Genomic DNA, 24,694 nt, shown 5'->3' with positions numbered 1-24,694 from the left:
AAGGTGACGGAGAGAGGTACCAGGCGGCCAACGGCCCACCGGGTCAAGCCTATGTTCATCAAAGAGCAGGTCAAAGCCACATAACTCTTCCAAGAAGGTGAGGATCACTGTGATGCTCTGTCCGGCTGTGGGTCAACCCGAGGTCTCCTGGCTACTGAGGTTCATGGCAATACAATAAAGCAATCAATCGGGGTGCTGGACCCTGGTCAATAATATACTCCGGGGCCGTGGGGGTCACCACCTGTTCTTTGGCCTCTCCTTGGAAAGTCCTGGCCTCCGAAGGTGGACTAGGGTTTCACTTTCACCCCCACCCCCCCCACACCGGGGCCAAGCTGGGGCTGTAATCATATCCTTGGTCCTGCTCCGTCCAGGCGCAATAAAAACACACCATGCCTTACGGAAAGCGTGTCTTGCCTGGATCTCCGTTTTCATTACAATAATGTGGCTCACAAAGTCAGGTCCACTGTCAGCTTCTGCTGGTCCCAGGCCGTTTCTCATTCCGGCAGACAATTCCGCACACTATCTCCCTGCGAGCACACCAGCAAGTGTCAGATACTCTCCAACCCTGGCAAGGAGCCATGCAAAGGGGGCGGCACTTCCCGGGAAGCCTCAAAGCATCATTTTGCTTGTATCTTTTAAGAGTGGCCAAGGCACAGGGCACCTAGAGAGCAGAGCTCCAAGTCTGAAATGCCCGGTCACCTGACACTGACACCCGACACCAGCAACATCCTGCTGCAGGAAGTACAGAGCTGGGGCTTTATATGTTGAAACAGACTCGTGTATAATACTGGCAGCCTGGGGTATACAAGCATGATCTAGACACGTCTATAAAAAACGATCCGTGAACCCAAGTGGGTGGGTATTGAAGGAGGGGATCACCGTCTTTCTTCCCCCTGCTCCTTTTCCTTCTTCTTTTCTTCCCTGCTGTCTCTCCAAGTCCCCATCAATGGGGGCAGACAGCATCCTCTGTGGCTGCCAGGATGAGGCAGCAGTTAATTCTTGGCTACCCTCCCTCTCTGCTTAAAGGCAGGTATAGGGTTTCTAACAGCTCCGGCTGGCTGGATACAATGGAGGGCTCAGAGAGCAGGCTGAGCTCCAAGCAGGTGAACCTGGCCACCACATACTACCCACTTCTACGAAGCCTGTGCCTACTTCCATCCCTGAGACGGAGACTCCCTAGACTGCCAGCTGCCATTCTGCTGCTTAGCGCCACCCTAAAATGATAATAAACAGATTAAGTGGAGGTTATTAAAGCCACAAATCACCTTCTGATATGTCAGGATATCTCTGTAGTATGAACTATTTAAGTCACAGAACCCATTTAACTTTGTTTATGTGTGAGTGTGTGTGCGTGTGTGTGTGTGTAGAATGCAACAGATACTCTGGGTGATTCTCGTCAACACACACAGATCCTCCTTTCCCCATCTGAGCCAAGGCCCACTCCAGCAGGCATCATTAGGCAGCATAATCAGCAGGCTGTTTGCATACATCTGCCTTATTTTATTGATCCCTCTTCATTCATTAACATTCAGGGGTATATAATTAACATGTGTGCCCCCCACCCCCCCTTGCCCAGGGGAAGGCTAATTCCTCTGCATGCCACAGGGATTTCAGCAGAGGGCACAAGTGGGCTTGTCACGGCGGGCATGGGGCCAACAGCAGCCCCCGTCCCCCTGGTACCCATCCTCATCTCCGCCTTCAGCTGTCGACAGCCCCAGCCAAGCTCCTCTAACAAGGAGCGCCTTCCCCTCCGCCCCGCGTTAACTAAATGCACAATTATCCGGAGAACAATGATGCTTTTCACAGGGCCTTGTGTTGCCATTAAGGCAGTGGATCTGGTTACAGCAGCCTCTGCTTAAGCTAATTACGGAATGCTATCTGCGGACTTCTCATTGCTTCTTAATTAAGTAGGATTCATTTCAAAAAACAGGGACAGAGTCACTTTTTTTCCTTCCCTGTTTTCAGGCTGGCGCTTGAAAGTTCTCGAAGTTATAAGGCTTGACAACAAGGAAGTGGAAAAAAGGACGTCATTTACATATTCACGAGGTGGAAACTTCACAGATCTGACAAGCACGTTCCACGCAGCTACATTAATCTTTAACGTAATGAGGGTACCGTAAAAAGAGGAGATGATAAGGCATCGAGGATGAACTACCTTCACAACACTACCTGCTAACGCATAGGAAGAGCACATCGCTACACTGCTGATGGGATTAGCCGTGGCGGTCATTAGGATATGAGGCAGACAGTGAGAGTGCTCAGTGCCAGGACTGAGCGCAGTTCTCAGGCCAGACAGGGTAACAGAACACCAGGCCTGTCTGCTGCCTCTTTGTGTCTGCACAGAGCTCAGGGCCTCTCACCAGCCCCACCATCAATAACACATTCTTATTAGGGCTGATTAGGCCACTCTTATTTCCTACTAGGCTGGTCCAGTGAGAGAGAGAGACAGAGAGAGAGAGAGAAACTGACAGGAAAAAGAAGACAGGTAGAGAGGCAGAGATGGCCCCTAGTTACCAGTCACTCATCAGAAAAAGAGAGAGAGTGAGAGAGAGACAGAGAGAGAGAGTTACAAGGAGTGGAGAGGGATAGTGCAGGAATGTGAGGGGTGAGAGGTTTTCTGAGAGACATCCAGAGAGGTTCTCTGTCTCTTCTTGGCCTGGAGCGGAGCACTCTTTTCAACAGTGGCTGACCCTGCTCTCTAGGTTAAGATGACACACGGGTTCTTTTTGAAAGGCCCTACACATCGTCTCAAAGGGAGGAATCTTCCACTGCAGGCCTGAGTCAAATACCGCATGAAAGAGGCTCACACACTGCCATGACAGCTAGGGCTGCCACATATCTATTAGCGAGAGAGCGAAAGCACGAGAAAGAGAGAGAGAGAGATGTGGAGGGGAGGGAGAAGGGCAAAAGAGGGGAAAAAGGCAGGCAAGCTCCAACGATCATGTGCTTACAACATGTACTGAGTATGTGATGGTTCACAGAGAGGTGAGTTCAATTAAACACACACACACACACACACACGTACACACACGCACAGAGCCGGTTTGGCAAGTATGTGTCCATACTTGCTCCACATTGTGCGGCAGGGCTCCGGCTGCTAATTGAGATTAAAAAAGTAAACAGACACAGTGTTAGGCCGGCTTTGTATATTTTCAGTGGTGGGGGTGGATCAGCACACATACACACACACACACACACACACACACACGCACACCCTTCAGATCAGGTTCCGGGAAGGTCAAAGACAGAACCATCTCTAAACACACATGTATGGAGGGACGGGCAGCTCCCAGCTGTTTCCAGCTGCCAACACTCTTTTCCCTGAAAACGTCAAGCGCTCACATGACGCCTCATGCGGGCCACCTGTAACACACTCCCTTTCTCTTCGTTTACCCACGGCAAATGTAATAACACTATCACAACACAATTTACCATTAAAGTGTATTTTCTTTGGGGCTCATTTCAATAAAGGATCCAATCTGTGCAAATACGCCGACCTGCAGGGAATAGGAGACAGTGACTAGAACAAAAACACCATCGCTCCGAGAGCTCACTGGTTCAGATGCGCCTAAATCAGCTTTCTCAAAAAGGGAAGACCCGCCCCACTGTCCGTCTTATCTTAAACCCTTAACACACCGGTGGCAACTTGTGCCCGGGGTCACCATGACCTGGGGTCAGTCACTTTCCTCTTATCACAGGCCGCGCCACTCCCTCCGTTTGCCCTGCTTTTAGCCCGGCCACAAGAAAAATGTAGTGTTTTAAGTAATCCCTGTTTGTACTGGCCATAATTGATTGGGTAATCCTGGTTTAACATGCACTAAAGCCAGTGCTTAAGAATCTATTAGGAAAGCTAACAGCTTAAAGGGGCAGATCGCTCTCGCTCGCTCTCAGGTTGGCCTTGCAATGTATTCCACACACTAACACACATATACACACACACACAAACACACACATGCCTCTGGCTCAAGGCAAAGCCCAGAGAAGCTCCATCCAACCCTTCCTTGTCTTACTCTCTTTAGAGAAGAATCACTGGAGTCCTACGCTTATCCACTCTTTCAGTCCAGCGGGTCCTGTTGTGAGCTTCGGTTTGTGCCAGTAAGCCGCTGGAACAGGGCCCTGTTCATGGTTCCACCGCTGCAATAAGCATGTTCTTGTTCTACCAGCTCATGAACAAACCCCTCCCTGAGTTGTGGTGGGAGTGCTAAAGCTGGGACAGGGGGTACCCCAGGACCAGGCCTGGGAACCTGTGCTGTGGTGTACGGCAATCTGTCACAGTCATAAGAGCACTTGTGATTTTGACATGTCATCCTTTCTGCACAACTCACGTTGCAGATGACTAATCAACTTTGCCGACTAATCGTTGCAACCCCACTTTGGAGCTTTTGTTTATCAGCAAGCTAATCTAACATGGTTAAGACAACGGCAGGGCTCAGGAAAGGCACTGCAGGCTGGAAATCCCTCGGTAATCAGGGCTTGGCAGGGCTCCATCAGTCTGGTGGCACTCAGGACCTGGTGGTGCCTCTGGTGGGGCTGCAGGGGCGCCAAAAAAGCCCTTGTCAACTCAACACGACACACGCCACGTTAGCCAGTCATCACTAAGACAGCCCAGTCATAATCATCATAAATCTCCCAGCATCAGCAGACACACACACACACATACACACACATACAGAATGAGAGAGGATAACAGTATGATGAAGAGAGTGAAGGGGGAGGAGAACTGGAAAGTGGGAGCATCAGAGAGAGAGGCGAGGGAGAATGTAGATTAGGTTGCATGCCTGGGTTGAGTGCGCTGAGAGAGCAGGCAGCTCACACAGTGACACACTCACACACTCACAGCAGCCTGAGCTAAAAACCAGGAAGTGAGTGACACACTGCCCTCATGATGACAAACAGCAGCCTCGACTCAGCCAATCGCTGGAGGACCCAGGCGGCTACGGCCAATCGCAAACACTGACAGACCAGTGCCATCATCATTGTACACGCACACAGAGGGAGCATAATCCCCCCAAAGACCTCTGACCTAATGGGGCCCACTACTGTAATTACAAGGCAGAGATTTGGGATCAGGCACTTAAGTAGCTAGCTAAAAGTGGCCCTGAAAGCAAAAAGCTCTGTAATTATCGCCTGCCTCCTCTTTCTCCCTCTCTCTCTGTGTCTCTCTCTTTCCCTCTCACTCAGTTGCGAGTTGGGTTACCTGTCATGCCGGCATTTCTTTTTTTTTTGAGTGAGTGTGTATGTCAGGATCCCATTGTTTCCAGGATTCGCCAGATAATCCATGGCTGAAGCAACGCTAGCGGGCCACTAGCAAAACACTGGCAAAGAAGAGAGGCATTTTAGCTGGCAGGGGCTCGGTGACGACACGACACACAAAGATAGCAGAAACCTGAGTCGCCGCGCGCTACCACCGCTCACACATGAATGCTTTTTTTTTTTTCAGCAAGGGGCGGGAGACATTGAGGGAGGCGGGAGGGGGGCATTCATTTTGCACTACAACAAAAGCTCCTTTGTGCCAATGAAACTTTATATACATATTAGAAATGTGAAACCCCATAGACCTCTGCGAGCTGGATTCTTGTAACTGTGAACAAGATAACATTACCTACCATTCTTTTTTTCCCCCCCTCGCTTTCCACACACAGACACACACCCACAGAGCCTGCAATCCTGTTTTCCTCATGATGGCTTCTTCTTCTTTTTTGTTTTGTTTACTAGTTTGCCTTCTCTTGCTCATGCAGGGTCATCTAATTGCTAGGATAAGTGCTCCACGGACTGTTAGGTAACATGTTCCCCGGGACAGACTGTAAGATCGCAGCGGAAGGGCATCAAGTACACCTCTGATGATCCTCCTGGTGGCCGCCCCCGGTCCCACCTCTCAGGTGCTTCTTGATGCGGAATTCCCTCCCTCCTTCGCCTCCTTCACTCTGGAATGTGGGCTCTGGTCTCCTCGGCCCGTTCCGCCCTGGAGGCCTGGACCATCCTCATTTTCCTCTGCTAGCCTGGGACACGCTAACCATGCTCAAGAAGCTCTAAACAACGGCGGCGCAAACTGGGAATTTAAGTGCTTGGCGAAAAGGACACAGGCACATGTATGTGTACACTTTTTCTCCCTCCCTCCCGCCTTCCCCTCTGATTCTTTTTGGCACAAGTTCCTTCTTGTCGGGCCTTCTTATCTGCTGCTCGGAGAGGAAAGCTAAATAGCTTCGTTTTCCTCAAGCAAACAATCAAACGTGATGTCAGGCCCTCACTGAACCCTTTTTTTTTTTTTTTTTTGGGCAAAGGGGGTGGTTGGCCAGAAAGAGGAAGGAGGGGTCAGGGAAGTGAGCTTGAGGTAGGTCTTAGGGCCAAGCTTATGTGTGTGTGTGTGTGTGTGTGTGTGTGTCTGTGTGGGGAGCAGGGGAGGGGCAGGGTGAATGGCAGCAGACGCCACAGCGCTGACATCACTCTCAGACCTGTAATTAAAGCACAGCTCTCCACACAAAAGCAGCAGCAAGGTATGGATAGGGAGGAGGAGTGGACGGCCATTTCTGTAATGACAGCTTAGCCCAGGCAGCCGAAGAAAAGACTAGCAAGCAGCCCCTATGGCTCCTAATTACTGCTGTAGCCAGAGACAAACAAAAAAATACACATGGGCTGGCTACCACGCTAATAATCATATACACATATGTTAAAGTGCTTAAACACGCGGACACAAGCTGTGTGGGAGCCTATCAACTTCAGGGACTAAACAGGCCATGTTCCACAAGTAATGGAGTGGTCTCCCTGACCCCTTTGAGGCCACTCACACTTTCCCAGGGTCTAGATGAAGAAAATAACTATCCAGCATTTTCTCGGTATGCTAATGGTCAGGAATAATTGCCCCCACAGGTCACAACAAGACCGGAACTGTTCCTCAAAGCTCCAGAATTCTCTTGGCCTACCTCCCTAACGAGAGCTAATTCAATGTATACGCTTCACACTTCCGCAACGGCGTGCATTTCATCTTATTCCGGCCCAAAATGAATTTATTAAGTTGTTCCACCTCCCTGTTGTCCCGTGACCCTCCCTGCACTGGCCTCTCGTAATTTCTCACTGTTAGTCCGGCTACGTGCCTCCCTGGGTGTGTGTGCATTTTTAACCGGCTGCAATTGTACAACGCTCACATACCAGACACCAAAGACACACAGATGAGCCTGTGCGATGCGTCCTTTTAAAAATGGATTATGTTTGGGCTGTCCATAAAACTGACCTCAGTAAAGCCGTGGGTGCTAAAAGCCCCTCGGTCCGAGCGGGCCTCCTCCGAGCTTTCGCCCCTGTAAAACCTGGCATGCGCTGAGTTATAGGCCCCGCTCCCAGGCCTGAGTTTACTGCCTTTCAGTCTCAGGGATGCTGCATAGCAAATGCAGCGACAAGAGGCTGGGATTTTTCCTGGCATCTACTACAGGGGTATTAACTAAGGAGCACTAGCCTAATCTGCTGGGGCTCCTGTGTTCTAGATTGCGTAAGGCCAGCGACATCCAAAACCAGTTACCAAATGCATCCCTTATGCGGCGCTCCACAAGCTGCAGTTAAGAAACGAGGGGGCTTTATTTTAAAAGCAGCCAGAAACAGCAGCGATGGGACGTGTGATTCACTAATGAATCAAACCTGAGTGGTCAGATTGCTATGTGCTGCTGGGATCATGTTCAGGGTTTTCCAACCTGTGGCGTCCTGTGACAAAGCACACTTACCCAGGCCACGATGAGCCGCTAGCCTCAAAGCCCAAGCGAAACTCATTCAGCTTGAACCGATCTAGCTCCGTGTCTTCATTTTTACAACAAAGCTAAGGCAGTGCGAGGAGTACCAGAGTCACTTGCGAGAGTTGTGACGGGGGTGTACGTCTTTCTCTCTGTTTAGAACTGCAGTTTCTAAAGGGCTAAAGCTGACCAGTGAGTGAAGAAGGTCTTTTTGTCTCTTGCGCATTGGGCCTCGAGCCGATAAATGCAGTGCAGAGTCACGGGAGCAAAGAGGGGCTTTAAGTGTGTTTTAATAGACACATTATTTTTCCCCCTCTCTGAGCTTTGGGTTGTGTTCTGTTTGAAGTCGGTAACAGCTGTAGTGTTCCAGGCCTTGTTTAAAAGGTCAAGCTAACTTAAAAGGGAGGAGAGAGAGAGAGAGAGAGAGAGAGAGAGAGAAGGATTAGAAGAAGGGGAGGTTAAAAGTTTGTGGAGTTGTATCTGGCATCAGGCCTACACTCCCCTGTTTATTGCCCCAGGCTCCGGGTTCTGCTGCCAATGCTAACCACACCTGAACTCTCAATAAGACAACAGCCAGGGCCTGGGTGCAGAGCGTATGTGTGTGTGTGTGTGTGTGTGTGTGTGTGTGTGTGTGTGCGTCAGTTTGTATGGGCCTGTAGTTTGTGAGCTGGGCTCATCAACTACAGCTGATTCACTTCTTAATCCCACATGCGTGCACATACACACACACACACACACACACACACACTCACTCAGTTAGGCAGCAATCTTCCCTCACTCCTGCTCTTTCCTGACGTTCACTAAGGCTGCTTGATTTGCACCCTCTCTCAACCTCACAAGCACACATTTTTCAACAGCAAATATCAAACATACATGACTCCACACCACGTTGCGCTCCATACAACTTGGCATCCCACTTATAACAACAACAAAGCCTATTTAGCATAAAGGTTAAGGACCTCTAGCAGACCTAGAACAGTGGGCGGCCGCCTCAGTACCTGGGTAGCAGTCTTGGCCACGACTGATTTATCTTGTTCCCATGTCTTACTAAATTGTGGTCACAACTTAATTATCTTGTTCCCAAGCCTTACTAAGTTGCTGCCACAAGAACATGATCTCATTCCCACACCTTACTAAGTTGTGGCCACAGCTGAAGTATCTTGTTCCCACAACTTACTATGTTGTGGCCACGACTTAGTTATCTTATTCCCACGACTTATTTGTGCGGGATGTCACCAGCGGGCCTCTGAAAAGGTTGTTTTCTTTGGGTGCTATTTTGCCTTACAATTTGCTGCATGTACATCTCCAGCATGAATGCATTAAAGCAAATTGTTTGGCCAAATCTTTATCTCAAAGCTTTCATAAAACAATGTCCCGGACATTAAGCAACATATTTACAGCCCTTCTGATTTTCTTCAGATACCTTGTTCCTAGTGAACAGTTCTGACTAACTGATATTTAGCTGATAGATTCAGTAGTACCAAAATGAATATCCTGATATCTGTCCTAGAATCTAATATATGATATTTAGACTGAATGACGAATGAATGGACAGCTGAGGAAAGACAAACAGGACAAATGAGCCGTTCTCTTGAAGCCTATAAAAAACTAACTACACATGTGTTAATTTCGCCTGAGTCGGCCTTTAAAGACAAAAGGAGACGGATGTCTCAAAAGTTCCTGGGAAGTCACCATGGACACCCGATAGCAGGAAACACATTTCTTGCCCTGTCTGTCTCACAGATAGCTTTAGTGTATGTGGGAATGTAGAGATGCCACCCACTAGCAAGCCCAGGACACAGACCTCCCTCTGTTCCCCAGCTAACTTACACTGGAAACCCCCTTACAACTCTCTCCTCCTCTCTGTTTACACACACACACACACACACACACACACACACAGAGACACACACAAACTTGTTTTTATACAATGTCAGGATGTGTGGTCATACATATTGTCCTTGTCTGGTAACGGATCACTAGAATTGTTTATTATATTACATTATAGATGATGATGATTATTATTATTATTATTTAATAATTCTCCTATAACATTGTGGAGTTACCTGGTTTTCTTACCACATTTGTAAGTCTATCCCTAAACCAAACCCCAAATCTCTGTCTACAAATGAGTGTTTTTGCCCTGTTAGTCACAGAACTTATAAAAGTCTGGACAATTGTTTTGGGCTTCTCAGGAAACTGAAACTGAACTGGTCCTGAATATGCATAAAAACAAACACACACACACACACAGGGAGCCCACAGTGATATGCAGGCTTGGGAAGAAAAAGGCAACATGAAGGAGCAGGGTGAGAGTGCGTCATATTTTAGAGCGAGGGGGCAGTCAGTGGCCTCAGGCTTTCACAGACCAAAAATGAAAGGCTACTAAAATATCAGAAGCCAAGTAGAGGAATCGAGTGACGGTCATTCCTTGCACCCAACCAGGAAGTTTCGACCCAGGAATCCAGGCACAACAAGAAAAGGGGGTCTTTACTAGGGCCTGCCTGATCTGAAATATGCATCACTTACCAATGCATTAATTCCAATAAATGATGTCAGCCAAAGTCTTCCAGTATATGATTTTCTTATATAATATTCAAACAGAATACACAAAGTCCTTTCATGACCTACCATTCCAGCCCTTATCCTTCACATGATTACACTCATCCTCTCTGATCTGCCCCGAAACCTCCCCTCAAACCCCACCACCAGGCATCTCCCCACAGACCGGCCTGGGACAGAACCCCGGTCCTTCCCCTCCGCTTGTGGAAGTAATACCAGATTACAGAGCAACTGTTGTCAAACGTTTCTATAATGTGTTTTTCTAGTCCTTTTTTCCCCTCTGGCCCGTTGTTTGGACAGCTGTCCTTTAGCGGCGGGATGTCTTAAAGATGCTGCTCTAGCATGACTCAGTGCCATTTGTTCCCTTCTTTTTTTCCCTCCCGAACACGGAATTAACGTCTCATTTCAACTTAATAAACATGAAATACATTTCCAGTTTGCCGACCCCCCACCAGAACCCCAGCCCCTTTCGTTTCGTGTGTGGTATGCTCAGTCAGGAGGTGTGCAAGCTCTCATTCTTCTCCCTTTAATGTGCAGAACGTTCTTTGTCGTATCCCGATGATGTGAGCTGATAGGGCCAGGAGGTGCCCTCTGATTGGCTTGGAAGTTGTGTGCGTGCGCACGTGTGTGCGTGCACATGCATGTCTACGGAGCAGGCCAGCGCGGGTTAATCTCTCTCTCTGATTCGGGAGCAGCAGACGTGTCCCAACAGGCCCAAAGTACACTCCACACACAGAAAAAGAGAGAGAGCAAGAGAGAGAGAGAGAGAGAGTGTTGAGAGAGTTTAAAGAAAACAAAAGCGGACGGAAAGGCGAGGGAGGAAAAAAAAGCACACATCACAGAGAAAGCCCCTTTTGTTTGTTGAATCAAAGCAGATCAGCTTAAATGAAATACCCATCAAAACAGGCATTCACCGAGGGGTGCGGGTGCTGCGACAGCGGAGGAGAGGTGTGAGGAGCCGGAGCAGGGGGGTGGAGGGGCTCCGCTGGGTGGGAGTTCAGCTCCCCCCCCCCCTCCTTTTTTTCCTTAGGGTGTGACCTACATGGGTTGGGTTGACAGTGAGAGGATGTCACTGGACATCCCCTGCAACATATATTGGCCTAAATCCCCTCTAAGTATTAAAGGTAAAGGTGCATGTATTTGTCACTGTACAGTGTACACTGTACAGCAAAATGTGTCCTCCGCATTTAACCCATCTGGTAGTGAACACACACACACACACGTATTAGGGGCAGTGAGTACACACACACCCAGAGCGGTGGGCAGCCAACTCCAGCCCGGGGGGCAGAGAAGGTAAAGGGCCTTGCTCAAGGGCCCAACAGTGGCAGCTTGCCAAGCCCGGGAATCGAACCCACAACCCTGTTATCAATAGCCCGGTGCATCATTACCACTGGTATTACTGTGACTAGAATGTTAGCTTGTGGCTAGTGTATTAGCTTATGACTACACCCCTACCAATCTGACGTGTTTAACTGAGTATTCATGAAAGGGGGCTGGCTTTGAAACACTACCCCAGCAGATACCACAAAAGGGCTTTGGACTGTATGCATTTTAAAGACTTAAACACAAAAAAGTAGCATGTTGTGGATCATGAGCATCAGCTCATTGTAGAGAAGCTTGCCGGCTTCTTTACGGTGGTGTTAATAGGAACTACTTTCGGTACTACTTTGCAATACAACGGCCTACTTGTATTTTTCTGCACTGAATGGATTTAATAAGTCTGATTTAGCCCCAAAACTATCCCTCAAAAATGTCACTGGCAGCCCATACACAAGCTTAGCTTTTCAAGCTTTTAAACGCTTCAGACGTCTGGTTCCTATCACCACCACTGCTCCCACCAATTCTGACTCAGTAACCCCAGTAAACTCTGAATGGCTTTACATCTTATCTTACATCAAATTCTGCAGAACATGTCACATTCAGATCATTTAAGTTTGCTGGAATTGCCTTTACATAGCCGAATAGAGAGAGTCCGGCATTATAGCCGATACTGATCCATTAAAACATCCCTTTGATCAGCTTTGCGACCGATCTTTCGGATCAGATCAGAAAATCCTTACCGGTGTGTGTGTGTGTGTGTGTATGAAGGGTGTGTGTGTGTTTGTGTGGAGAGAAGCAGCGCGTTGGAAGGTCTCCCAAAGGCCAGATGCTCTCTGTCAACACAGAGATTCCAGAGAGGAAGCAAGGCTTTACAGCAGCAAGCGGCACACAAAGCCCAGGCTTGGACTCGCCACTGGACGCTCCCAACTACGTGGACCTACCTGGCTCGCATACACACACACGCGCACACAGTCCCTGGAGATCTTCAGGCCGCAGGTAGCTAGCCCATGAGCCCTCACACATATATGAAGTCTTACAAAATCACTGTGTGGATTAGCCTAAAACGAAGCCCAGATGTGTTATTACAAATGTACTGCTTGAACTACATGTGGTCCTTTTATCACAGTGAGGTGTTTACCTACACTTCTCCTGACTACAGGCTGCACAGAGCTTGCTAGCTATCACAGCCTAACACAACAACAACAGAGCCAGTTTGCTTTCAATAGGTATGCCTAACTTTGCTTAGGACCACGCTTATTAGGGCGAGCCTAGAGAGAGAGACAGAAACAGCGAGAGAGGGAAAGAAAGAGAGAGAGAGGGAGAGACTCACTGACTGAGCTGGGGCCTTCTCTTCCTCCTCTTGTCAGGAGGTAAATAGCTATTGGCTGCTCAATAAGTGGCTCCAGTGCACGGAATGAGGGGCCTTTTTCCCTGCGCTCTCCCCAGCCTTGACAAGCAGCTATTGACAGAGCAGTTACACACTCGCCCATTGGGGGAAATCCTCCACATTGTGCCCCAGGCAGCTGATAAATGGAACTCATATGCTACCTGAGAGTGCATGGGCCTGTGCACATTCACACACAGAAACACACACACACTCTTACATACCTACACACATACACACACATTGTGGTACAGAATCTAACATGAGAAGAAGCTCAGATGCAGCCTAGCAGGAGGAGCCTTATGCTAATGTTACTGATGAGAAGAGGTAGATGGAGAGAGAGAAAGAGAGAGAGAGAGATAGAGAGAGAGAGAGAGGAAGACACAGAGAAAAAGAGAGAGAGAGAGAAAGAGGGAGCGAGAGAGATGGAGAAAACAGAGGAAACTGCTAGAGGGTTTAAAAGGTCAGTCGAGAGGTTAAGGTCATCAACGTTCCAGTGGAGACGGACGTTTTTAAAACCACGCCTTGACTTTCACTCCTGTAGCTCGGCTTGGCAATCATTGCGCGTTCGCCTTTTCGAGTGGCACAAGATTACAGGATGGGAAATTACAGTGCGCAAACCTTTCGCTCGATATCTTCAACCATGATCAAAATAGTTGATTAAAAAAAAAAAATGAAACCATTCAATAGCCAATTAAGGGCCTTGGAAATAGCTCTCGAAGCCCAAACACATTGTCAGTATTGACGAAAGAGGAGAGGGGAAACTATCCCAGCGGCCGCCTCTCTCTCACACTGTGGTATCTGAGGGGAACGTCAATGTCGATCGCCCAGACCTCCTCCCAGAGATGTACAGAGATCTCACACGCACACACCATCAGGGAGCCATGGTCTCATGGAGGGAGGGAGGTAGGTAGCGAAAGAAAGAGAGAAAGAGAGAGAGAGAGGGACAGAGAAAATGTCACACGCCCCCACAACCCACCCCCCGCCCCCCTTCGATGCTTGGCTGATAAATAGCCGGGGGTAAAGCTCTGGTTTTCACTTTGTGATATGATGTCAGTAACCTTCATTGATCCACAGGCGGCCAGGCGGGCCTTATCGCCGGCTCTCTCTCGCCGTGATATACTGAGATCTGGGGCTCGGCTGCTTTTTAATACACTGCACTTTGGGTGAGGGTGTCGCTCGCTAACCCCTCCGCCTGGGCTAGCACCTGAGGCTGTATTTCAAAGCCACACTGAGAGTCTACTTCCACACCGCTCCTCTAAGGGCCATGTTAGCATTAAGACTAGGGATGTGCGATGTGGACCCGGCACCACCTTAGCTTTATACTGCGGGATGCTGTGATATCCCTTGCAATGTGATAAATACATATTTGTGAAGTGTATCGGTGATGTGTGATGTGTGATGTGTATCGGATGTGTGATGTGTATCGGAGACTGACCATGCAGATATTATCCACATTTATTTGTTTGTCTTCTAAAACATTCAACAAAAATAATCTGTGATTGGTCAGAATGCTTACAGTATCCCTACAGTGATGGAACACCAAAAAAAGGTAAACGAATGGGGAAAAAATGGAAATGCGTAAGTATATGAACACACACACACACACACACACACACACACACACACCCTTGGCCACAGAGTCTGGTCGAAGTGCTGACAGGGCTTCTTTTACTCAGATTTACTTACCTACCTGACCTGAGAATACAAACATACACACCACAGCATACACACACACACTCACACACGTATCTAATCCTTCTTCCTAGGGAGTTCCACCCAGGTCATCAGCCTGGTGCCAGGCTCTATCTGTGCTTACTACTCCATGCCAGGCGCATGGCTGTCTGAGCAGTGGAGCAAGTGGAGCATGTAGCCCCCCAGTTCTTATGATCAGGTCTTGATCACTCTTGCTCCCCCACTTTCATTCAAAATCAGGGGCTCATGGTCAGGCACCCTTGTACAATGACTCCCTTCCAAAAAAATAAAATTAAATAAAATATATAAGGACAAAAACAAACTATTTTACCTAGAATACTTATCAGTACACATTCTAAAGTATCTATCAGGCCTTTTAGTAATTGTGTCCTGCCAATTTACACCCACCCAGCACACATACGCACACATACGCCCGACCCTATGTATGTGAGCTGAAGCAAGGCAAGATAAAGGAGACTGGACGACTAGCGGCAGCATTATCCCGCCTATTGATTTTAGCTGTTGGGTATTACAGAGGGAAACAGTGGGTTTATCAGGCCAGGATCCCCCCTGCACTTTTACTAACTAAACGAGTCTTTCTGCAGCTTATCTGACAAAGAGCCTATTACGGACTCCCTCTACAACCTGCCCTACAGCTGGCAGGACGGGGGGCCAGTGTGGCCGGCCTGTTAGCTTTGGGGCTGGTCGCACTTCTGCTGTGCACGGAAACTGATCGTTAGCATAACGCTAACCCCAGCGCCTAGACGTATGATCAGCCATGCGTTATGATTTGTGTGGGTCGCTAATTATGGCTGCCACCTTTTCCTCTTGAATCCGCTCTTCTGAGGAGCGCCGTCCTGTGTCTCTCACCTGCAGATTAACTCCAGGTGAGCTAGCGTCACCACTAAGACCCTACTCTCTCTCTCTCGCTCTCTCTTCAATATGTGCAACAGAATGAAGGAAAGATAATGAGAGCGGTATAATCCCACAGAGGAGCCTAATTCATCCTCTAATCACAGACTAAATGTTGGTTTTAATTACAGAGAAGGGGAGAGATCTGAGGAGCACGGTGCTACTGAAGCTAGCCAGGCTTAAAATCGCACTAAACGCCTGTTATCGTGCCGGCTCACGGGCGAGATACCACCACCGAACCGTCCCTCCTCCTCCGAGTAGAAAAGCAGGACGCCTGGGCTTCGCTTATGCGGCGAGATATTTCATTCGGATGCATTTCCCATTTCCCGATATTAATAATGAAGACGGGTCGAGACGGAGAAAATTTCCCCACAGCAATTAAGGTGAAAATCCATAATCTAATCAATGTGCAATTCAAAGGGATTGTCTTAATACACATAAAATATAGAGCGCCGAGCATATGTACATGATGATAGTGTACATAAATGGACATGGAATTTCTCCTGCAAAAATGACCAGTGTAGGATTTATGCTGAAGAAATGGGGCAAAAGTTTAACGATTTACATATTTCATCAGAGCCCACAAAGCAGGCTTCGGGAGTGTGTGAAAATTTAGTTGAAGGGGTGAAGATTGCAAAACAGCTTAATCTAGAAGGGGCCTGGTGGAGGGGGGAGGGGGGGGGTGGTGGTGGTGGAATACAATCAATCTTTTTAAAGCCAATCTGGATTTCTCAACTGTCTGACAATGTAATCCACTATCACAAATACTCTTTCCACACTCACTCCAAGGTCTACTGTCCAGAGCCAGTGTGTTCGTGTGCGAGACTGGAACCAGCCTCCACATCATGCATTTATGGAGCAACAGCGAGGGGCGACTGTGCGGCTGTTTGTACCGGCTCGTACCCCGGCCTGGCACGCACTCAGGGGGCAGCGCTCCCTCAGCGGTGTCCCCCGGCTCCGGCTGCCTCCGTGGCCGCCCTGCAATTTGCTAGGGGCGGAGATAAATCTTATCTCGGAGACCTGATTAAGTTTTTAATTTACATTCCAATCAATAGCCCAGGTCTATTGGCAATGTGTCTAAAACTCTATTTACCAAAGGATTCCCTGCTATCAATTGATCAAGGACCCGGCAGCCATAAATTATACGTGTGTATGTGGGAGAGAGTGTGTGTGGTACTACTTCAGGGCTGTGCTGGAGGTATTTTTGAGCTGAAAACACAACAGCGGGGTAACTTTTGGACATGGGCGACTCATGAATACCCCCCACCCAGTTGAGCTGAAAGAGCCAGGACCACTACATAACTGGGATCTTATGGACCCAAGGCAAAAACAATGAATGGTCAGCCTTATATAAAAATAATCTCCAATTGGTTCCAAATTCACAATGTGATTCACTTGTTTACTCACTATTCAGCGTCTCTAATAGAGTTTAAATAAGAATTCTGCGAACTTCTTCAATTATCTACATAACTGAGACGGAACCAAAGTCCCTCTTGGTTTTGGCATGGTGGTCTAACACAAATACAGACCTTATAGTTACTTCACAAACTGTCCAGTGAATATACATTTCTTTGTCAATTTCTTTAAAGCTGGTGATGGTAAAATAGTGTTAAATCCATTTTCTTTCGGGGACTAGATCAGACCCTGTAAGTTTCTCTAGAGCAGAGCTTTTCACGTTAAACCACTCGGAATGACTCTGTTTACACTCTGATAATCAAATTATTATTAAAATGAATGCCATGGAATTCCATTTTGTGTTTTTATAGTTACACATAAATCGGGAGTATAAAACTGCTTAAGATAGTCATACAAGGGGTCCCAGTGCAACTGCCCCACCTGCACTGGCAGTAGTTATGCCACTGGCTAAGACTCCATCTGCTAACACCGCCTACACAGGAATACAGGAATGAAGTATGGTGTGTGTGTGTCTGTTCAAATTTACCCTCTGCAGAACTAACAGATAATTATCAGTCCCGGTATAAAGGTAACCGGATTCAGACCCAACCTAAGGACATTCAAATGTGAGCACACACACACACACTTTTACACACACACACACACACACACATTCTAAACCCCTTCTCTGATCTGAGCCCTCCCACTTCCGGCCCCGTTCTGCACAAGCAGCATTATCTGTTTACGTTTCCTCTCTTTCCCAACGGAACTCTCGAAGAGGACTCGGCCCCGGCTGCTGCTGCCCTGCGCCGAATTCCTGAACGCAGTTCCGACGCCCGCGTGCGGTGGCAGCGGCAGCTGGGAAACACAGGCAGGGATTGTTCAGGCACCGGCTAGCACCACCGTGACATCCAGGAAACGGCCTAGTGGCTATTTTAGGACTTTCTAATGTTTGTTTGGAAGTTTGGGGTTTGCAGCTTGGTGTGTGTCTATGTGTGTGAGTGTGAGTGCATATGAAAGCCAGTGCGCCTGGGTATGTGAGTGAGATAGTGGCAAAAGAATGTACTGAATTCAGTGCATTTCTATTATGGTACATGAAATGTGAAAACTGAAAACCAAAATTGACTGTAGCTTTAAAAGAAGAGCTGGTTGTAATGGCAGCACTTATAAGGAGCATCTAAACATGGGCTTACATCAATACGTATGAACAGTACTTTGATTCCCATCCATTGTGGAGCATTTCTATTTATCCAAATCATCATGAAAGTTTTTTTTTCAGGGTTTTTTGTGTAACAGTGACGATATGTAACTTAGTGGCGCTATCCCCCTGTCCACCCTGTCTAGCTCGTGTAGAAGCCAGTATCCTGCTATCCCCCTACCCCCACTATTTTCCCAGGCAGGGAAAAGGAAGGAGGGCAAGTCCTTATCGGCCGGGAGAAAGTGTTGTCATGGCGTTTCTGCGGTGACCCTGCTGACTCGTCCATTCCTTAACATGAGATCATTTCGGACAGCTGACCTCAATATCAGTGTGCCGCTCGCTGCCAGCCAGCCAGCCAGCTAGGATCCAAATGGGATTCCGCTGCTTTCCCTCCATCCGCAGCCACCGTGATCGCGCCCTGGCACCGAGCTAACACACTCTTGCTCTCCTGACATTTATACCCAGCCATTTAGAGGAGTTCAAGGTATTAAACGGCAGACAAAGTAAACAGATCTTTTTTTCTTCTTCTTCTTCCTCTCCGAGATAATAAATGAAAGAAAGCGCAAGCTGGGCTGTATTAGGCAGTGACTGTGCAGGACATTTATCCTCCCAGCTTCAAAATTCATGCAGCGGGTAGACGTGGACAGCACACACACACACACACACACACCGGGTTCTTTCACCAACCGTTTCTGACAGTGAGTGACCGGAAAAAAGACGGGGGGAGAGAAAAATAATGCGCTGATAAATGTTTTGGGAGGAATTTTAAGTGCTACTTTGTCACAGAGCGAGCTCAGCTCTGCCAGAGCCCAGCATAAACATGTGTCAGAACTGCATGTAATTACAGCAGAAAAACTTCCTCTCATACTGCGCGTATGAATCACCTCTCAGCCTGGTGAGTGTGCGTGTGTACAGGCGGAGATTAGTCCCCTCCCCCCCACCTCCCTGCTATACATACCTAAAAGATGAACCGTCGTGAGGCAGCCATATTACCCACTGCTGCTCTAATAAGCTGTTATCCAACTGTTGAGAAACTGAGGAAAACAGCTAACAGCAGCTAATCTATACAGTCACATGGCAGACTCTACTGCTGTAGCAGAGAACGGAGAAAGGGCCAAATCTGGCCTTGACATTCAAATCATGTGAGCTGGGCCATCAGAGGTGTGTGTGTGTGTGTTGCTGAGAGAAAGAGAGACCTTTCCTAGCCACAAGCAAGTGATAATGAGCGGTTTATCTGAGTCTACCCCACTCATGCTCCCTTAACTAGCCTGTCCAGCTGAACTGCTTACTTTTGCACTTTTCAAAATGCTTAAAGTTGGAATCCGGGGGCCAAAAACTGCCCTCAGATCAGTAGAAAAGCACAGCTTCCTCTGCTGTGCCTGAAAGCCACTCTCTCCTTGCGGATATGACTGGGCAGAGAGAGAGCAAGAGAGAGAGAGAGAGAGAGAGAGAGAGGGAGCTCTAATGGGGACTGCTTTCTACTGTCCTGCTCATATTTCTCGGAGCTGCTATATTTAGCCAACCTTGTTTCTTGCCGCCATACTCAAATGGTATTTACAAACACAGATCCCATTTAGCAGCCAATAGGCTGCAGTAAGGAAAGCAGGTAGAAAAGCTGAGCTCAGTCGTATAGGTTCTGCTGTACAACTGAAATGTATTTATGCATGATGTCGTTGTCATTGGTCATACTGAGCACAGTTAAGCAGACATTTGTCGGCTCAAACCATTCCAGGGACAAAGCTTCTATCGCTCTGGAATCTCGGACTGAGCCGTAGTTCCTACTGACCACCTCTAACCAATAATATCATAGCATTTTTTCCAACCACCCCCACCTATCATTGAATGAAAACACACACTGTATATTGTACATACATCAGAATATTATGATCATCTACCTAATAGTGGGACTGACCCCCCTTGGCTCGGATGACACTAGCAAGACGTTGTGGAATGGAGGCAGGCTCTACCCCCTGTGGCATCCATGGCCTTTGGGCCACCGTAGTGAAGGTGTACCGAGAATGGACTTCTCGCACACTGAGTGCCTTCTAACACCTTAACACGGGCCATTGATGCCAGAGGGGAAAGATGACTCCAGTGAGTGGTAGAGAGCAATCGACACACCACTGTGGACCAGCTAACCTCTATAATGATCCATTGACTGATACAGTCCATGCCATGACATTCGAGCCATGGCTGGTTATTCTCACTGTTAGGAAGGTGGTCATAATGTTCTGGTATGACTGCTATGACTTCGCAAACATCTAACATACACTGAGGGGTAATAACTCCACAGCAGACATGCCCATCCAGATGTGTTAGGAGTCAGTGGGGCCTCCTTAGGCAGGTCAAGGCACGAGGTCTAAGCCCATCAGAGAGAACATTCCAGAGGCTTTGGCAGACAACACAGCCACGGCTGGAACCAAACATCAGACACTGCGTAAAGCCGCCAGTTATTACCAGACATGGCCATCTCGCTCCCTCTCTCTCTCTTTCTTTCTATTTCTTACACACACAGTCTTCCCAGATTACTACAGCAGTCTAGCATTAAGTGATGTCATGCAACTGAGTAATAACCAAACAGATGTGCTGCTTTTCCTCAAATAAAAGAACTGAGGTAGCTGAAAAAAAAAGAGTCAATATTCATCCAATCCAAGATATCTTCCAGGCCCAAAATAATATCTGCCCGCACTAAAAATGATATGTAGGCGAGTCTCTAGGGAGTTTAGGGCCACTTAACAGACATTAATTACTTTTTTTTTAATGCTTGAACACAGCTTTTATCCAGGGCTTGATCATTAGGAGCAATCTTGATTAGCGGTGGAGGGCTTTGTTAGAGGACTATTTGTCCACTACATTCAAAGAGAGAGAGAGAGAGTGCAAAAGAGTGCATTCTCTTTAGGGGCGGATCTGCTGGTTTCGGTTGAAGTCTCCGCCCCCTCCCTGCCACGATTGTAAACTTTTCTGTTGATATGCAAAGCAGTGCGGATCATTTGGGTCCCCATGGCAACAGCGCCCCTGCTTTGCACAAATGTAATGATTAATCGTGCTTTTCCTAACAATGGCCAGCGATGGTGTTCCTACATAAACGGTATGAGGAAGAAAGCGTGCATTTTAAGGGGGGGGGTTAGGGGTCCATAAGTGGCTGCACACACACATATACATACGTGCATAAAAGCTGTTCTCATATGTTTCACACAAACACACACATACACACACATACACACAACTGTCACATGGACAACTAATGCACAAGTTTCAAAAGCATGGCAGGGAGCTTGGCATGGCTCCAGGAGAGGACACGTGGACACACACATACACACACACACACACACACACACACAAACAGATATCAATGCACAGCTGCAAAATGCACCGAACGAACACTGTGATACAAACGACTTTCCGCATATGACATGCTAATCGTCTTTGTATGTATAGTCCTCAGAGTCAAGTAGCCTTTCTCATCATTTTTTAAATAAATTATTTCCCTCTATTTTGCCACGAATATCAACAGATCGCCATCAACAATACGCTCATTATTATTTCCCTCTTATGCAGGCCTACGACTGCATGCGGAGAGAATGGCTCACAACGTAATCTACCCGTCTCCATGAGTTCAAGGACACTATCTTATACAGTACGTCTGTACACTTGACCTGCAGACCAGCTCTACAAAACATAGAGGAGCAGGATAAAGAGCCATGTTTTGCTTGTGTCTGTGTGTATATCTGGTGTGCGCATTGGCAGCGTGTATGCAGAAATGTGGCCCGAGTGGAGGGCTTGGAAACTGTAATTCAATCAGCGCCACTGTGGCTTTGACGCAGATTCACTTTGTCAGTCCAGCTTTACATTTAATTTATCATTTGGAAAACGGAGACAAGCAAAACAATCGCTTCTTTCAACTGCCATACCTGGCACTGAGGCGGGGGCGGGTGCAAATTTAATCACCAGATTTTATTGGCTAACACCACTGCCACCCTCCGTATCCCACCCCTTTCCTTGGACGGCGCCTAGACCTCGGCCCATATACCAGTGTGTGCCCGAGTGGGACACAGAGGATAAATCGTCCAATTACGACCTCAGATCTGAATTAGCCTGTGAGAACCAACAGTAGGCCTCAGCAGGCATCTCTCTTTTCTCTTCTGGGTAGCAATGATATATATCATGGCGTGTCACATTAGCTTTAGCTTGAATGTATTTAAACGGAGTGGGGTAAGTTGTACAGTACAGGACATGGGGAATTCCTGTATTAGGGTTCCTACACTTTTGTCTATGTGTTCTTTGGCCATGGTCTGTCCCTCAAAAAGAGGCTTGTTTGGCCATTTGGTCAGTATCTATATGGACGAAAGGATTGGGGAACCTGCTTTTGGAGCACTGATGTGATGATTTGATTGCATTCAGCAATGTTCAGTGCTAGTGAGGTCAGGATGTTAGATGATCACCACCCTACCTCATCTCCAACGCCCTAACTCATCCCAAGAGTATTGGGTGGAGCCCTATCATTCCAAAGAACATAGTTCCACTGCTTCATAGCTCAATGCTGGGGGACATTATACCCCTCTAGCCCATTCATGCATTAGGCATGGTGCCAATAGGTTCATGTTCTCTATTCCAGAGTGTTGATTTCTAATGGCAATACTTCTCTAAAATACTTCTATACCTATATAAGTTACATGGCAGGCGTTTTTTTTGGCTTTTTTCAATTTTGCCGTAATTTCACCTCAACAAGGGCTATGAAAACTGACAACAGCTGCAGTATGCCTTTATAAATGCCCATTTATTGGTCGGTGTCAGTTGTAATGGAAGTCTTATGTATACCCTGCCCTTCAGTCAAGTGCTACCATATTCTCTATTGTAGGTGCCTGTGTCCACGAAATGCACAGAAACAAGCCCACATACATATTGAAAGTGTTATGTCTGCCTGCAGGCCCAGATGGACAGGCGTGGAGTAGTGGCCAGGCCTGGGAAAGAAAGGGAAAAAAAAAAAAAAAAATGCCCGGCTCAGGCTCCGTAGCAGCACAGGGTTAACCATGCCATGAAGTGAAACAATGAAATCACAACAGCCAGTGAGAGCCGGGGAGTGCCGAAAAGACAGAAGGACAGCGTGTGTGTGTGTGGGTTGTGTATGTTAGGGGGGCTCCTCCTGCAGATGTTGCCAGGCCCCTGCGGGTCACACAATCACACGCATTTGCATTCCTGATGGAGGGAGTCGGGATTAAGGGTGCTGAATGCCTTTCTCAACTCCACTGGAGTTTGCACACACCAAAGAGAGAGAGCGAGAGAGAGAGGGCGAGAGAGGTAGGGGGAGAGAAAAGCATGTTGACGGGATGAAAAAAGGATAGGAGAAGCAGAAGAAAAGCACCTTGAGACAGAGTTAAAAGACAGACATGTGAAAGGAGAGGACCAGGAGAGGTGGACTGGCAGTGAGAGCGAGAGCGAGAGAGAAAGAGAGAGAGAATAGGAGACAGAGCTGGAGAGAGTGACGGGAAAATGGGGGCAAATGGAATTAAGCAGTAAATAAAGAGTGCTGTTGTAAATAGGGGGAAGAATGAGAAATTATGCATACCATACGTCTATTGTATCTGTGGGCATCTGTGTGAGCTTCTGTGTGTGTGTGCGCACGTCTCTGGCTTGTCCCCTTTCCCAGGACAGAGGTCTAAGGGGGGCCTCGTATTTCTCTGTGCTGTCAGCCAGGGCTGCTGGAGAGACAGTGCCGAGCAGCTGTTTCTACGAGGTGCCTCTACACACACACACACACACACACACACACACACACACACACACACACACACAGCTTTTTGATCCATCTGCTTCGGCCCATGCAGGACGACCCCCATTTCATTCCCTGCTGAAGTTTGCATGTGGATTGTGTGTGTGTGTGGGTGTGGGTGTGTGTTTTGAATATATTTACCATGTGTATGTTCATTAGGGGGTGAACCTGACCTGGCATGGCAGCTCTCTTTCTCTTCTCTCCTCCATACACTCAAACACACACACACACACACACACACACATACACACACACGTTCTCTATATCTCTCACTCACTCTAGCCTTTGTCTTAGCCGGACAGAATCATTAGGCTGGAATGCGGTGGGATTGTTCGCAAACGTCTATCTCCGCGCTGATGGATGGCGAAAAGAACGCAGCAGCACAAAGTCACAGGCATTCAATCATGGCAACACACAGGAGCATAAACATGCACACGCGCACACACACACACACACACACACACACATACAATACTTGCTTATCCATGATAACTAAAGAGGCACCACAACTAATTAGTTTTACTGCAGGAGAAACAACTGCTGAGGGATGACCTGCGCTGAGAGGAAGAGGGAGGGGGGGGGGGGGGGGGATAAGTGGACACGGAGCAAAAGCTAGCAAGCCCCAGCCAGCTGCTTTATCTTAATAGAGGTCAAACCTAAACTCCAAACTGTGGGGATCTGGCTAGTCTCAGCCGCTGTCACAAGCCATTTCCTCCATATCAAAAGCCTCCCCACTCAAAATG

At 47.8% G+C, this 24,694-nt stretch overlaps 1 protein-coding gene across 4 annotated transcripts in view; it reads right to left on the bottom strand.

Annotated features, from left to right (window-relative positions):
* Positions 1 to 24,694, bottom strand: part of zfhx3b (zinc finger homeobox 3b) — a 170,947-nt gene that overhangs the window by 116,761 nt on the left and 29,492 nt on the right. The window contains exon 1 of one of the 4 annotated variants that reach the window (XM_072660801.1): positions 19,140 to 19,168. The exons of the other annotated variants lie outside the window; for them this stretch is intronic. The gene's annotated coding sequence lies outside the window, so the exon portion shown is untranslated. Of the gene's footprint in view, positions 1 to 19,139; positions 19,169 to 24,694 lie in introns of those variants that run through there. 4 annotated transcript variants of the gene reach the window in all.

Source organism: Salminus brasiliensis, chromosome 17, assembly GCF_030463535.1.
Source record: "Salminus brasiliensis chromosome 17, fSalBra1.hap2, whole genome shotgun sequence".
Taxonomy (NCBI): Eukaryota; Metazoa; Chordata; class Actinopteri; order Characiformes; family Bryconidae; genus Salminus; species Salminus brasiliensis.
The sequence above is the reverse complement of the archived record's forward strand: the minus strand, read 5'-3'. Positions and strand labels throughout refer to the sequence as shown.